The sequence below is a fragment of the Argiope bruennichi genome, chromosome 9, assembly GCF_947563725.1.
Source record: "Argiope bruennichi chromosome 9, qqArgBrue1.1, whole genome shotgun sequence".
NCBI lineage: Eukaryota > Metazoa > Arthropoda > Arachnida > Araneae > Araneidae > Argiope > Argiope bruennichi.
The window spans coordinates 77,120,778-77,134,166 of NC_079159.1; the positions used below are offsets into that span (position 1 = coordinate 77,120,778).

Below are 13,389 nucleotides of genomic sequence, written 5' to 3' on the forward strand. Positions count from 1 at the left end.
CAAAAGCATAAAACTAACCTAAAAATAATTTAAATCGAGTCCGCATCCGTTGAAAACAGTTGTCCACAATCAAAGCAAAATGCGCATGCATGAATTTTCAACGCCAATTATGGTAACGCAAATGCGTGAATTTTCTACGCCAGTTGGGGTAACACTACGCAGATTAGAAATTTTTAATTTCCTTTATTCTGTTTTATTTTAATTCAAAAAGTTCTTCAGAATGAATCTGAAAGATCGATTAATTAACAATGAATTAATTAATCGATTTTAAATTAATTAATTTTAAATGCATCAAACATTAAGAAAATAAACAGAATCCTTTGAAATAATAGACCGAAAAATCTTAAGCCTAGCCTCATTACTGTTGGGGGGAAAAAATGAAGTCTTACTCATTTGGCGGTGGGGAAAATGAAAAGATTTTTTTGGCGGGAAGTTAGTTTTTAATTTGGTAGCTGTAGATCAAATGGTCTGGCCTATAGAACACACACACACCCTGAGCTTTATATAAGTATAGATAGATTATTAATGATATATATCTAAATATAATTTCAAATTTATTCTTATTTTTAATATAAACCATTATATACTATCAAAAAAGTTATTTTTCCATTCATATAAACATATAAAATATTAATCGCATAAAAATCTGACAAAAGTCCGCCTTATTTGTCCGCCTTATTCCAAGCCTGCATCCAGAATACAAACTCGACGCTATTTGCTGATTGACACATCCCATACTTATCTACATAAAATGGCACAGACTATGATTTCCCCTGCTCCGATTCTGCCTCACTTGAGCCGCAGATTGCATGTCTACTAGCGACACAAACCATCCCAAAGCAATAAGCAGCGATGTTTAGGAAGTAGATAGAACTTTCCACCTCATTAAATGAGGATGCGCCGGCTGGGTCATAAACCTGGCAGGCTAGAAAAGACAAGCAATAACCATAATCGCCGTCGCGTCCAATTGATGAATTATTAAAATCAACGACTATGTTGCCGTGGTTTCGAATTTTGAGGACTCGCGCATATCCAAATTGTAATGGCGTGTCGTTAGGAGGGGAGGCTTCGTGCCATGTTTAAAGACAGGGAACGGTGAACGACGTCCATGAAGTAGAGATAGTGGGTGAGAGGCTCATGTGGTCACTCGAATGGAAGTGAATAAGAGCCATCGGGCAGGATGAATGTGTAGAAATCGTCTGTCGGATTTTCATGAGAGAAAATTTTGAGTGGATGCTACTTGGATAGCTACGTAATAAACTGCCATCTGAATTATTACCACATCATCGGTGCATTTTATGGATTATTAATTCGTAGATTCGGTCCAGGAAAATATTGAAGTAAGAATCTACTAGTAAGCAAATTCACAGCTCGTCTGGAAGTCCTAAGTCACCCGATGCCACTGAAGATTCGTTGAGGTTCAAATGTTCTGAATTTACTAAATTATAGATCTTTAGAGAAAGGTTGCCAACTCTGGTGTCAACCTCGTCATTTAACCACATATCAGTTATATGATGTTCGCCTTAAAAAGGTTCTATAGTTGTTTCAAACAGGGATGATTGAATAATTATGCTAAACTAAGTTAACTCAACGAAATTCTTAAAAATAGAAGAAAAAATAATACAAAAATCTAAATAAGGAATTTCATTTTATAAAAACGATAAACTTATCGACACAAAGTATATATTTATTTGCATCACAACTAGTCAAATAAACTAAAGTGGTGATGAGATAAAAAAAATCTAATTTTCCTGACGTAATATGAAAAATTTCCTCTTGGCAAGCTGGAAAGTAAAGGTAGATTCCTTTACATCTAATTACTATCTGGCAACATCAATTGTTGATGTTAGAAGTAGTCAAATTTAGAGCTTTAAAATCACATTTTAGCCTCTTAACTTCCTTCTAAGATATTGCAATTATCGAAAAACGTTAAATCCAAAGTTATTCGTATTAATGAGGCGCTAATTTGGCTAATTGGATTTATTTTCTATTCTCAATATTAAGAATGCTATAGCGAAATAAAAATTTTAACGCCCCCTTACAGTTCCCTCCTTACAATTTTTGAGCTAGATGGGTCATTTACGAATTCATGCGAGATTTTTACATTTCTAACAACATATTCTAAGCCAATTAAAATCCAAGCAAAATAACTTTAGTCATCCTGTTCACCAGATAACATGGGCAAAGCGTTATATTATACATTAGATATAACTTTTGAACGAAGGGTGGTTTTGGGTTCTAGGAGCCCTGATCGGCAAAGAGCTGAATAAATTTTTCCAAAGTTTTGTCATGAGAACCTTTGCAATAGGTAGTCTTCCTATAAGAATCTACCTAAAAATTGATTTCAGTATGAAAATATTTCAATATGATAGCTTTAAGGCAGTATAACTTAACAATAAAATAATTTAATAACGAAATAACTCAAGCCGCAAAATAAATTCAAGAAAAATTTAGCATTTATGTTAAGGTATCATCTTCACGGACATAACGCCATCTCCTATCCTATTTCCTATAGGATTATTTGACCGGTTGAACGTGTACAAGATAGAAAAAAAAGTTTTTTCACCGGCAGACTGACAAATCGTTACGCGTGCTTTTGCCGACGCTGACGACGACAAGACAGATCTTCTATGTTTCAGATTAAATGTTGGAATTATCTTTATAGAAAGACATATATGGAATGTGCATCGTATTTTCTGACAGAATAACCTTATGAGGTAATAAATTTTTCTCTCAGTCAAATCGACTTGTTGTGGTACATAATGGCAAATTAATATCTTTATCATACTGGGAAAAAAAAGAAACTCAATATTAAGAAAATATTGTACTGTATTGCAAAATAGTAATTTATAATTATTTAATATAAAAATTGTTTCGTAAACAAGTAATAACATTTCTCGTAAATTTACTAATCAAAAATTGGCACCCAACCATTTTGACCGGTTACGGATCATTTAATGTTTATAAAATTATTAGAAAATATTATATAGCAAAAAGCTTAACCCTTCTTTGCAGGATGATGTAAATTTCCATCATAACATTTAATGAACAAAAAATTGTACTCAAAACAAATGTACTGTAAATTGGTTGTTGCTGGCAACTTTTTTCACGACTTTGCGTAATAAAGAATGTAGCTGTCAAAAATCAAACGTCACAATCATTACAGCGGGCTTGAATTTGTCATTCCGCTGTTTGTTGTGGTAAAGAAACGTGGGAAGAAACGTGCGATTTCTTGAACATTTTTTTATAACTAATCTGAGATTTTTCTTGCTAATAAAAGCAAAAATGAGTGGAGAAGTTTAGAAGAGAGGGACATTGAAGATTTTGTACTGATCTTAACATGTAAATTTGTATCATGATGGATATTTCCATCACACTGGTTTTTTAATTATTTTATATTATCTATTTATACTAGGGTTTTATTTAAACATTTTTGCTTTAACCTAGGGCTTGAATTATATCACCCTGATTTATTTTTAAAAAATCATGCAAAGAAGGGTTAAAAACTGAACATGTTTTGTAAAAAAAAAAAAAAAAAAAAAAAAAAATATGCCACCATGTGAAAGTACAAGTAATTTCATTCTAAAAAAAAGAAAGAAAAAGAAAAGAAAAGTGTACATAAATTGCTAAAAAAAAAGAAAGAAAAAGAAAAGAAAAACGTATATAAAATGCTTACACGAAACTAGAATTCAATTAGCCCTCATGAATCGACCCTATATTCACACACCACAAACAGTTGTTTTGAGTCAACCTACATGAAAAAAAAAAGTAATTTTAGAACTTGGATTCATAAGATGTCTTGGAAATAAAATGCTTAATCCAAAAAAAAAAAAGAAAGAAAAAAAAAGACAATGTATTCTTTTACAAAAGAAATTACTCAAATCGAAAACAGATGCATAGAACTGTTTCTAATGACCCATTAAAATAAATACATTACGATTATAATAACACAGTCGCAATTCAACATTCTTAAAAATCAGAAATTGATGTAGGTCTAAAGATAGGGTTACCACCTGTTGATATGGTTTCCATTCAGTTAGACATACCGCTTTCGGTCTACACTTTTCTTTGCGCTGGAAACTACATTTTTGACACACATATTAAATCAAATAGTAAAATAGGATCCAGTTTCATACAAGAAATTACTTCATTTTTATTTTTTAGATCTTTAATGGTATTTTAGATTTTAGTAAAAATGAGAAAAGCTTTGCAATTCTTAATCCTCTGACAGAAATATAGATCATTATCAAAGCTAAAGTACATATTAAGTACATGAGTATTTAAAGAAAGTTCCGTAAGAGGGCAGAATATTTTGAAATATGTATTATTCAAAGAAATTCATGGCGGTACTTCCCACTTTTAATATAAATTCATGGTAAACAGTTTTTACATTAAAACCAGCATAAATTTGGTAAGCTGATATTATGCGAATATTTTTCTGTCATTGTAGAACAATTTTCTTATTTAGACAATCTTTCTTTATAGACATTTTTTTTTTATTATAAACATTTTTACAGCCATTCTTTATTCTTTATAGACATTTTTTTTACTATAAACATTTTTACAGCCATTCTTTATTCTTTATAGACATTTTTTTTTATTATAAACATTTTTACAGCCATTCTTTATTCTTTATAGACATTTTTTTTTATTATAAACATTTTTACAGCCATTCTTTATTCTTTATAGACATTTTTTTTTATTATAAACATTTTTACAGCCATTCTTTATTCTTTATAGACATTTTTTTTTATTATAAACATTTTTACAGCCATTCTTTATTCTTTATAGACATTTTTTTTATTATAAACATTTTTACAGCCATTCTTTATAGACAATTTTTGTACGATTTTATAGATATTTTTATTTGATATCTCAGACGAAACTTGTACATAAAGTAACCTTTCATGGTATCCGTATTAATATTATATTATATATATATATATAATATATATATATATTGCATTATACCTTACAGGACATAACTCGAAAACGCTTTGAACTAGGAGATGAAATTTAGTATGTGAACTTTAAACCAAATTTGTAGATTTCTATCAACTTTTGAACGAAATCCATTCAGAGGAAGTCTACTGATCCGGTTATCTGCTACAAGAGAACGCAATAACTCTAGAATGTAAAAAACTAGACACATAAAATTTGGTACACAGATTTAGCATCTAAAATGTAGATTTGTATCAAATTTTAAACTAAATTCGAAAAAGAATTGACCGTCTAGCTATAATTTGATATGCATGTAAAAGCAAATGAAATTTGGGATATGATATTGCGACCACAATCATAGTTCTGTGTAAAATTTTATAGTATCAATTAGTTAGAAAAAAAGCATCCAAAATACACATTCGATTTTTGACAACTAATCCCCTATTTGGATTAATGACGAAAAAAAATTGTCAAAGATAATACGATTTTTGTTGTAAAAATATCAAACAATTGTTGCCAAAGATCAATATTACACAATCATTGCTCGCCAATATTGGCGGTCTTATTCAAGATTCACAATTTTTAAGCCGAGGTATGGAGATAAGACCTTTATTAGAGAGAATGCGAGAAAATTTCGGGGAGATTACTTCTGCTGAATGCTTTCATATATGAGAAATATACAGAGAGAAAGAATTGTAATCGTTGAGAAATTCGACCTCGAGATTTTGACGAATGTTCACGTTTCGGGCATTCATTTTGAAACTCCTTTTTGAAATTATATCTGTTTGTGAGTACGATAAATCAAAGAATTAACAGACAAACTTCCCATTGATAGATTTTGTCCAGAAATTTAACGTAATGTGGAAAAGCTATACAAAAATTTCAAGCCTCATTGCATTTCTGAGTTATTGTGTCCATAGACCAACACAATTTCAAAAATCTGTGTTTTGGACTCGGAGGTTTGATATGCGATGATTAATTGAACTCGCGATGTCAAAATTTCTTCAAGCTCTAAAATTTTTGACAAACAGTGCAATTTTTCTTTGCATATTTACTTAGATGCTTTTTCCTCACATATCACTACTCTTTCTAAACGAGAAAGTAAGAAATATAAATCGGTAAATTCAAAACTTTCTGTTCTTTGTAATTTTGGAAATGCACACAAACATATGAAATAAAATTGAATATACAGAATGATATTCTTGATTTATGACTCGTAAATATTCACTGATATGAGTTACAGTTACACTACGTATTCATAATAATAAAAATAATTTATGGCGACGGTAAATTTCAATTTAGTTTCTTTCAGTTATAAAATCAACTGAGTATATAATTCAAGATATCTTCTCTCTCCACAAAATTCATTCAAGCATTTTCAACGACAAAACAGTTGTAAATCATTCAAAACGGTTCAACAGACGTCAATCAAGAAGATGTTGACTTACTTATTAACAACCGAACATGCACGCATAAGTAGTTAATTAAATATGTATGCATGTGAAAATAGCTTTATAAATAATAAATTCTGAATTGGAAGCAGGTTTGCACGATTACATGTAATACTTAACAAGTTAAGATTTAATAAGCAAAACAGAATACGATATTACATTTATGAACTATAAATTTAAAACATCTGTTACATTCTTTTAACACTGTTTACTTTTCTTAGAATAAAATGGGAGTGAATACTTTGCTCAGAAATATTCAAAACCATATTCCCGATTATTTCTCTTAAAAATGATTTGGATTAAAGATTCAAATGACACTAGATTCATTAAATTTACATTAGAACGGCGCAAAACAATTAAACTTAACAAAACACATTAAATTACACTAAATTAAGAACCTTAACTTTCCCTTTTAAAAGCAAAATATCCTTCAACTTTTCTTTATCAAAAATTTCATTTTTTTTAGACTGTCTTGCTTATCTATTATTCATATTCATTATTATCATACTATTTACTTTATTTTCCAATTAATTAAAGAATATGTATTCGGCCACCATTAATACTCACACGTTTCATATACGTTAACTATCAATGTAAGTATTCCTTTATGTGGTAGCTGCTGAAGTGTGAGCGATGGCTAACTATTCAACAAAAGCTGAAAGTTACGAACAAATTCAAAAGACATGCGTTTGAAATTCTTATTAGTATATATTAATATACTTTCTCGGCGAATACTATTATGCTGTTTTGGCATTTAACGAGACATACTTCTTATGCTGTTTTGGCATTTAACGAGACATTCTTCTTCTATTCATTATCCGCTTCTTCGTGAGCGGATAATGAATGTGAACATTCGTTTTTATGGAATAAGATTACATTTTATCCCAAACAGAGCTCGTAAAGATGGATAGCGACGAAATATTTCTTTCTTCTCTTCAACAATTTTTTTTTCTGCCAATAGATCACCATTCGCCTCAATCCGAATTTAATGCCGAGTTTTAATGTGTGTATTTGTGAGCATTATGGATCGCAAACTTCATATTTTATTCATATTTTTTTTATGCTAGACTGTAGCAAAGATTAATGAGCTGACGTCTGCTGATTTATTACATTTCTAATTAAACTGAAGAATATTATGAATCAGCATATGAACATTTCTACTACCAATACAAAATAAAAATGTTTAAAGAAAGTATTTTAAATTGTATTCGTTTCTATTAATGGATTTTTATATGTTCCGAGTAGATTTTGATTACTGATAGACATGAGAGAACATTATTGATAGTGAAAATACCGCTGCAAGGAAACAAAAATTTTAATGCTACTATACATTTACATCTAAAAATATATCAGAATTAATATTTTTTTTTATTTCTCAAGCATCCTATCAGTCTGAATAAGTGAGAGTTTTTAATATAACTTCCGTAATCATGTCCGAGAAACTGCTGACAGGATAATATCCCGTCTAGACGGACACATCTTCTGGTTTAAAAGAGTTTTCGGACAAGATAACATATTAAAGAATGCTGTAGGTGAAAAAAGAATGCTATAATGCTGTCGGCGAGAAATGAATGAATCAAAAGAATAAGACGCGAAAGGCTTGGGATTAAGAGTTCCGTTAATGATCATAAGCCCCGAGAGTTCCATTTCTGCTATTCACTGGAAGCGATTCCAGTAGACAAAGTTGCTCAGTCCTTTTGGGAGGTGTACATCCATCCTTCCTTTATGAAGTAAGGAAATGAAAGTAACGTCCTTTTCCACAAAAAAGATAAAAAGTGTGGGTCAAGCTGACCATTACCCTAAAGGCACACTATCTTTCATGGATGTCATAGTCTATAATTCGCCTGTTTTTCATCTTTTTTTTTAATCCATTTGAGACTATTTTTGGCTTGTAGTTGACTCGCTTCTTTTTCTCGTGTTATAAACTAAGATTAATATATTTTCCAAAGGTCATTATTCATTTTGGTTCATAAAGCAAAAACAGACGCAAGAAACAGATCGATGAGTAATGCTTTAACAACTTCATTTTATTTCCTTCTAAATTATTAAGTAAATTGTTGTGAAAAATACTTGCGGAAATGCAGTTCATATTTTCGAAGAAGCAATTCAAAATTAATTTCAAATAACTGCTGGCCCAGATCGTTAAGATGTCTCTCAAAACGGAAACACGCTCTCTCTTCAAGGGCTTTGAATGATCTTTTCTCTGGTCATGGTGCAATTCAGTTCTTGTCGTTCTATGGTCAAGTTCCAACACTCTATTGAGCCACCACACAGTAAAATAAACGATCTATTGAGTGATTAGATTTCCTGTAAAATTTGTGGGCACAGGAAATTTATCAAGAGTTATAAGTCTAATAGTAGTACTAGTTTGCATTAAAAACTATTGATGCAGTATTTGCAATATCTTCCGTAAAGTAAAAGTTAACTGCTGGTAAAGAGTAAATTTGATGAATGAACGAAAACTCGACGAAAACGGTTGATGTTCTTTATCATATAAGAAATCGATGTCCTCTACCTATATTAGTATTATGCAAAAATTTACAAATATTTTTAATTACTTTGTATGAGAGGTATAAGTTATAAGTGCCATCTTAAATTTCTGAAGATTCTAAGATAAAAAAAAAAAAAAATCCTCTCGGCAAGCTGGAAGGTAATGGTAAATTTCTTTAGATCTAAGCTATTATCTGGCATCATAAATTATTGATGTTAGAAACAATCACTATTAGGGCTTGAAAATCCTTTTTCAAGCCCCTAACTTAAGATATTTCAGTTATCGAAAACTTTAAAATACAAAAGTTGTTCGTTTTAATGAGGCACTCATTTGGCTAATTGGGTTTATTTTCTTTTCTGCAATATTAAGAAAGTTATAACGAAATGAAAATTTCAATTGGCCACTATTTCCACTCTCTTTGAGCCAGATGACCCATTTACGAACTCGTCCGAGATTTTTACATTTCTAACAACATATTCCGAACCGGTGAAAATCCAAACAAAATTACTCTAATTATCCTGTTCACAAGATAACATGGGCAAAATGTTACACGTATATTATATTTTATAAACAAACTTTTGACCGAAGGATGGTTTGGATTTCTAGGAATTATTAAGGATGCAGAACAGAAGAAAATTTCCCGAAGTTTTATCATGAGAACCATTGCAATAGGTAGTCTTTCTACAAGAATCTACCTAAAAGTCAAGGTGCAATCTGAACGCTGCCCAATATGTTGACTTTATTTTTATTATTATTTCAAATAAAATATGTGAAACACACTTTTAAGATAGTAGCAACATTTTCAATATAGCGACACTTTAAACTTCACGATTAAAAATCCATCTCGGTTTGAATGAAAATGTGGCAAGCACTCTAATCTTGAATGTATTTAATCGTTAGAAAACATCCAGAGCTTAAAAAAAATATCCCATAGAAAAGAGCCAAGGAATGCTATCACAGTTCTCGGTTTCCGTAGAAACAGATGCGCATCGCAAAATCCTATTTGTCATCGATTCGCCTAATTAAGTAGGTAGCTAGCTTTTCCAAACATGGAACTGGAGGAATGCGAAAGAGATTAAATTCTTAAATCAAGGAAAGAGTTTAATCTTCTAATAGATGACACAACTATTTGGATTATTTAGAGAGTATTCAATCCACATAAAAGAAGGTAAAAGGCTCATGAGATATTTAAACGTTTACAAGTGATTTTTGCCTTGTATTTTATCGCTACTTTAATTAGATTTTAAGCAAAAAATATTCGATGTAAAGGGTGTCAAATAATTTCATAGCGGAGTGTTTCTGAAACATTTTATTTTCAGTTGTTACATCTTATAACTTTAAACGAGCAATTCTTTTGCATTATATATAAATTTATTTCGTGTATATCGGAAACGAGTCAAACGATTTGGATCAAATTTTATATTAAGAGAAGGTTTTGCTTTTTCAATTTATCTTCATACGTTTCTTTCCTGAAAAAACGTGACTTTACACACACAAAATTCCCATTTTTTTATTACTAACTATTAGAGCCTTTTTCTATCTGCTCTCATGCTGATAATGTCATATAGCGTCATCTGAGACTCGATTTCATTATGATAAATTTGAGTGTAAGTTCAAAAATATAAGTAATGATAATCTGTAACAAATATTATAATATATTAGATTATTTCGAATAATATGTGGCACTAAATACATTCATTATTTCTTTTATTTAAATGAGCATTTCAAATGTCTTCAAGATGGAAAAATATTCATATGTAACCAGTAAGTGAATCGAATCTAAATATTTTCTCCGAAAAAACACGATTTTACAAAAAACTGAAGAGCGAAGAGAAACTATAAAGTGATCATATTTTGGCTGGTCGAAAACTGGCGATTTGACGAGAGATTTGGAAATAGTTTGACGTCATGGTGCCGCGAAATTTTCGATTGTATTAAAGCTGTTGATCAATCACCTGCTTTTTGCATAATACTGAGTAAGAGTGATAGGCCATTATTGGTGTTTTTACCGAAATAAAACTGCTAAATTTGATCGAGAATCTAAGTATATTTGCGTTATAGTGATTTGAATCTTTCTCATGAATAGTGAGTCAGTTTTGAACTATAATTATATTAAAGACTGGATTGCTTTGAACAGCAAATATTTGTAAAATAAGTAAATTTTTTCTGAGTTGTATTAATTCAAATCCATTAACCCTTTATTTACCGAATTATGTTGCCATCAAGTTTTCAACTTCATTTATGCACTAGTAGTTACGTTTTCTTGCAGAATAATCCCAGGGAACCCAAGAAAAATATTTTAATTAATAGAAATGTCTTAATTTAATTACTAAATATTTTTAATTCCTACTTTTAGCTGATACTTACAGATTTCTTGCTATTTGGGTTACATTCTTCGTGTTCTTTAGAATACCATCAGCAAAAATTGTCATATTATGAAGATATAAACCAGATTTAAATGGTACTTTTAAGTACCGTCAGTAAATAAAGGGTTAAATTTATAAACTCGTCCGAATCCTACAAATTTAACAATTTGCAATACATTTGGAGCTTTCTAAAAATATTCCATTGTTTCATATCCGCTTCAGTATCCCAGAAGTACTCTTTTTGTTCATTGCGTATCGCTTCTTTCAATAATACAATATCCAAAAATGATTAACCAGGTTTTCTGAAACAAAATCAATCACAAAGGCAAATAAATGTTGCAATCTAGAATTTTTTAAAAATAATCATAGATTGAAAATGTTCTGGAAAGAGAAAAGAACCGAGTGAAACTAAGTTACCCGCATTTTAAAGATAAGACCTAATGCCTATTTTTTTTTAACCAAGGAGCAAATATTTCTGGTGATGTTGTAATTTCGTGGAGATTACAATACTCTATGTAACTTATAAGTTTCTAAAGACAGCTTAGGAGAAAAATTGCGTTAGATGAACAACCATTAATAAAACCTCCCAATACAAAAAAGTTTTATTTTACTTTAACAGCAAAAAGGAAATTTTCATCAAGTAACGTTCTCATACGCCGCAGAAGCAGTAACATTTCATTTTCTTCACCAAGAAAGAGATAAAAAGTCATTTTTAGCGCAGAAAATGTAATTTTATTTCCTGAAATCCAATAATGTTCGTCAAAGATTGCCATAGGGACGTAAGGAAACTAATAAATTCAACGAGATATCTATGCATAGTTTCTAGTGCAAGCATTCTACGTTCCATTTACATGCTTGCAATTTTAGAAACCTCTCCTTTTTTTACCCCTTAATCAATTATGAAGGAAAAATGAGAGAACGAATGGAAGATTTGCGGAAAATAAACAACTAATAACAAAATTTCATGTTTCCAGAAATAAAAGTACGAATATTTTTGAATAAAATATGATGTATGATGTAGTTTATTTAAAAGAATAAAATGAAAAATTAATTTTTAAAATATGTTTCGCCTACTTTACGTAACCTAATGTATATAAAAAAAATTTGAATTTTAATTCTAAAAAGTCGAACAAAAACAAAAAATTCCTCTCGGCAAGCTGGCAACATAAACTGGTGATAAGAGAAACAGTCAAAAAAGGGCTTAAAAATCCCTTTTTAGTGCTTAACTTCGAAAATATTGCATTTATCGAATTTTTTTTTTTTATTTAAAGTTGTTCGTCTTAATGAGACAGTAATTTGGCTAGTTGGATTAATTTTTCCTATCTTCAATGTTAAGAAAGTCATAGAGAAATGGAAATTTCAACCGCCCACTATTCCCACCCCCTTTGAGCTAGATGGACTATTTACGAACTCGTCCGAGATATTTACATTTCTGACAACATATTCCAAGCCAGTTAAAATCGAAACAAAATTACTCTAGTTATCCTGTTCATAAGATCTCATGGGCAAAGCGTTGCACACATATTATATATAAACCTTTGAATGGATGGTTTTTGGTTCTAGAAACAATGATCGGCAAAGAAATTTTCCCGAATTTTTGTCATGAGAACCATTGCAATAGGTAATCTTTCTATAGAGATTTACCAAAAATATCGTTGAAATATAATAAACATAAAATATAATTAAATCCAGTTTAAAGTGATAAAAAATGCAGAGAAGCGAAAATATATTTGAGTCTAATTCTAGGATTTCACGCTTTACTGTAATATTATTTGGAATTTTCCAGAGCAAAGTTTCTTACATTACAGACAGCCATTTCAAGTGCCATTGAAAAAATCTCCACAGGACTATCTTTGTCTATTCGTTATTTATAAGGAAGAAATCCTGAATAACTAAAACGTTCATCAGGATTTGCTCAATAAATGTTTAGACTGAATTTTCTTTTATGTCGTTAGCTCCTTCAATTTTTTACTTTTATTTTTTTTAATTATAGAATAGCAAAGAAATCTTTAAGTCAAAAATTATGTCGCAAGATTCTCCCCTGCCTCCATCCGAATAGGGTTATAATTAGTTAGTTACATATTAACGTCCCGTTTAACGCAACACTAAGGCTATTTTGGAATGGACCTCTTAATTTTGA

At 30.4% G+C, this 13,389-nt stretch overlaps 1 protein-coding gene across 2 annotated transcripts in view; it reads right to left on the reverse strand.

Moving 5' to 3' along the window:
* LOC129984229 (uncharacterized) overlaps positions 1-13,389 on the reverse strand; it is a 123,202-nt gene that overhangs the window by 63,310 nt on the left and 46,503 nt on the right. Inside the window, exon 2 of one of the 2 annotated variants that reach the window (XM_056094057.1) lies at positions 3,677-3,751. The exons of the other annotated variant lie outside the window; for it this stretch is intronic. The gene's annotated coding sequence lies outside the window, so the exon portion shown is untranslated. The remainder of the gene's footprint in view (positions 1-3,676; positions 3,752-13,389) is intronic. 2 annotated transcript variants of the gene reach the window in all.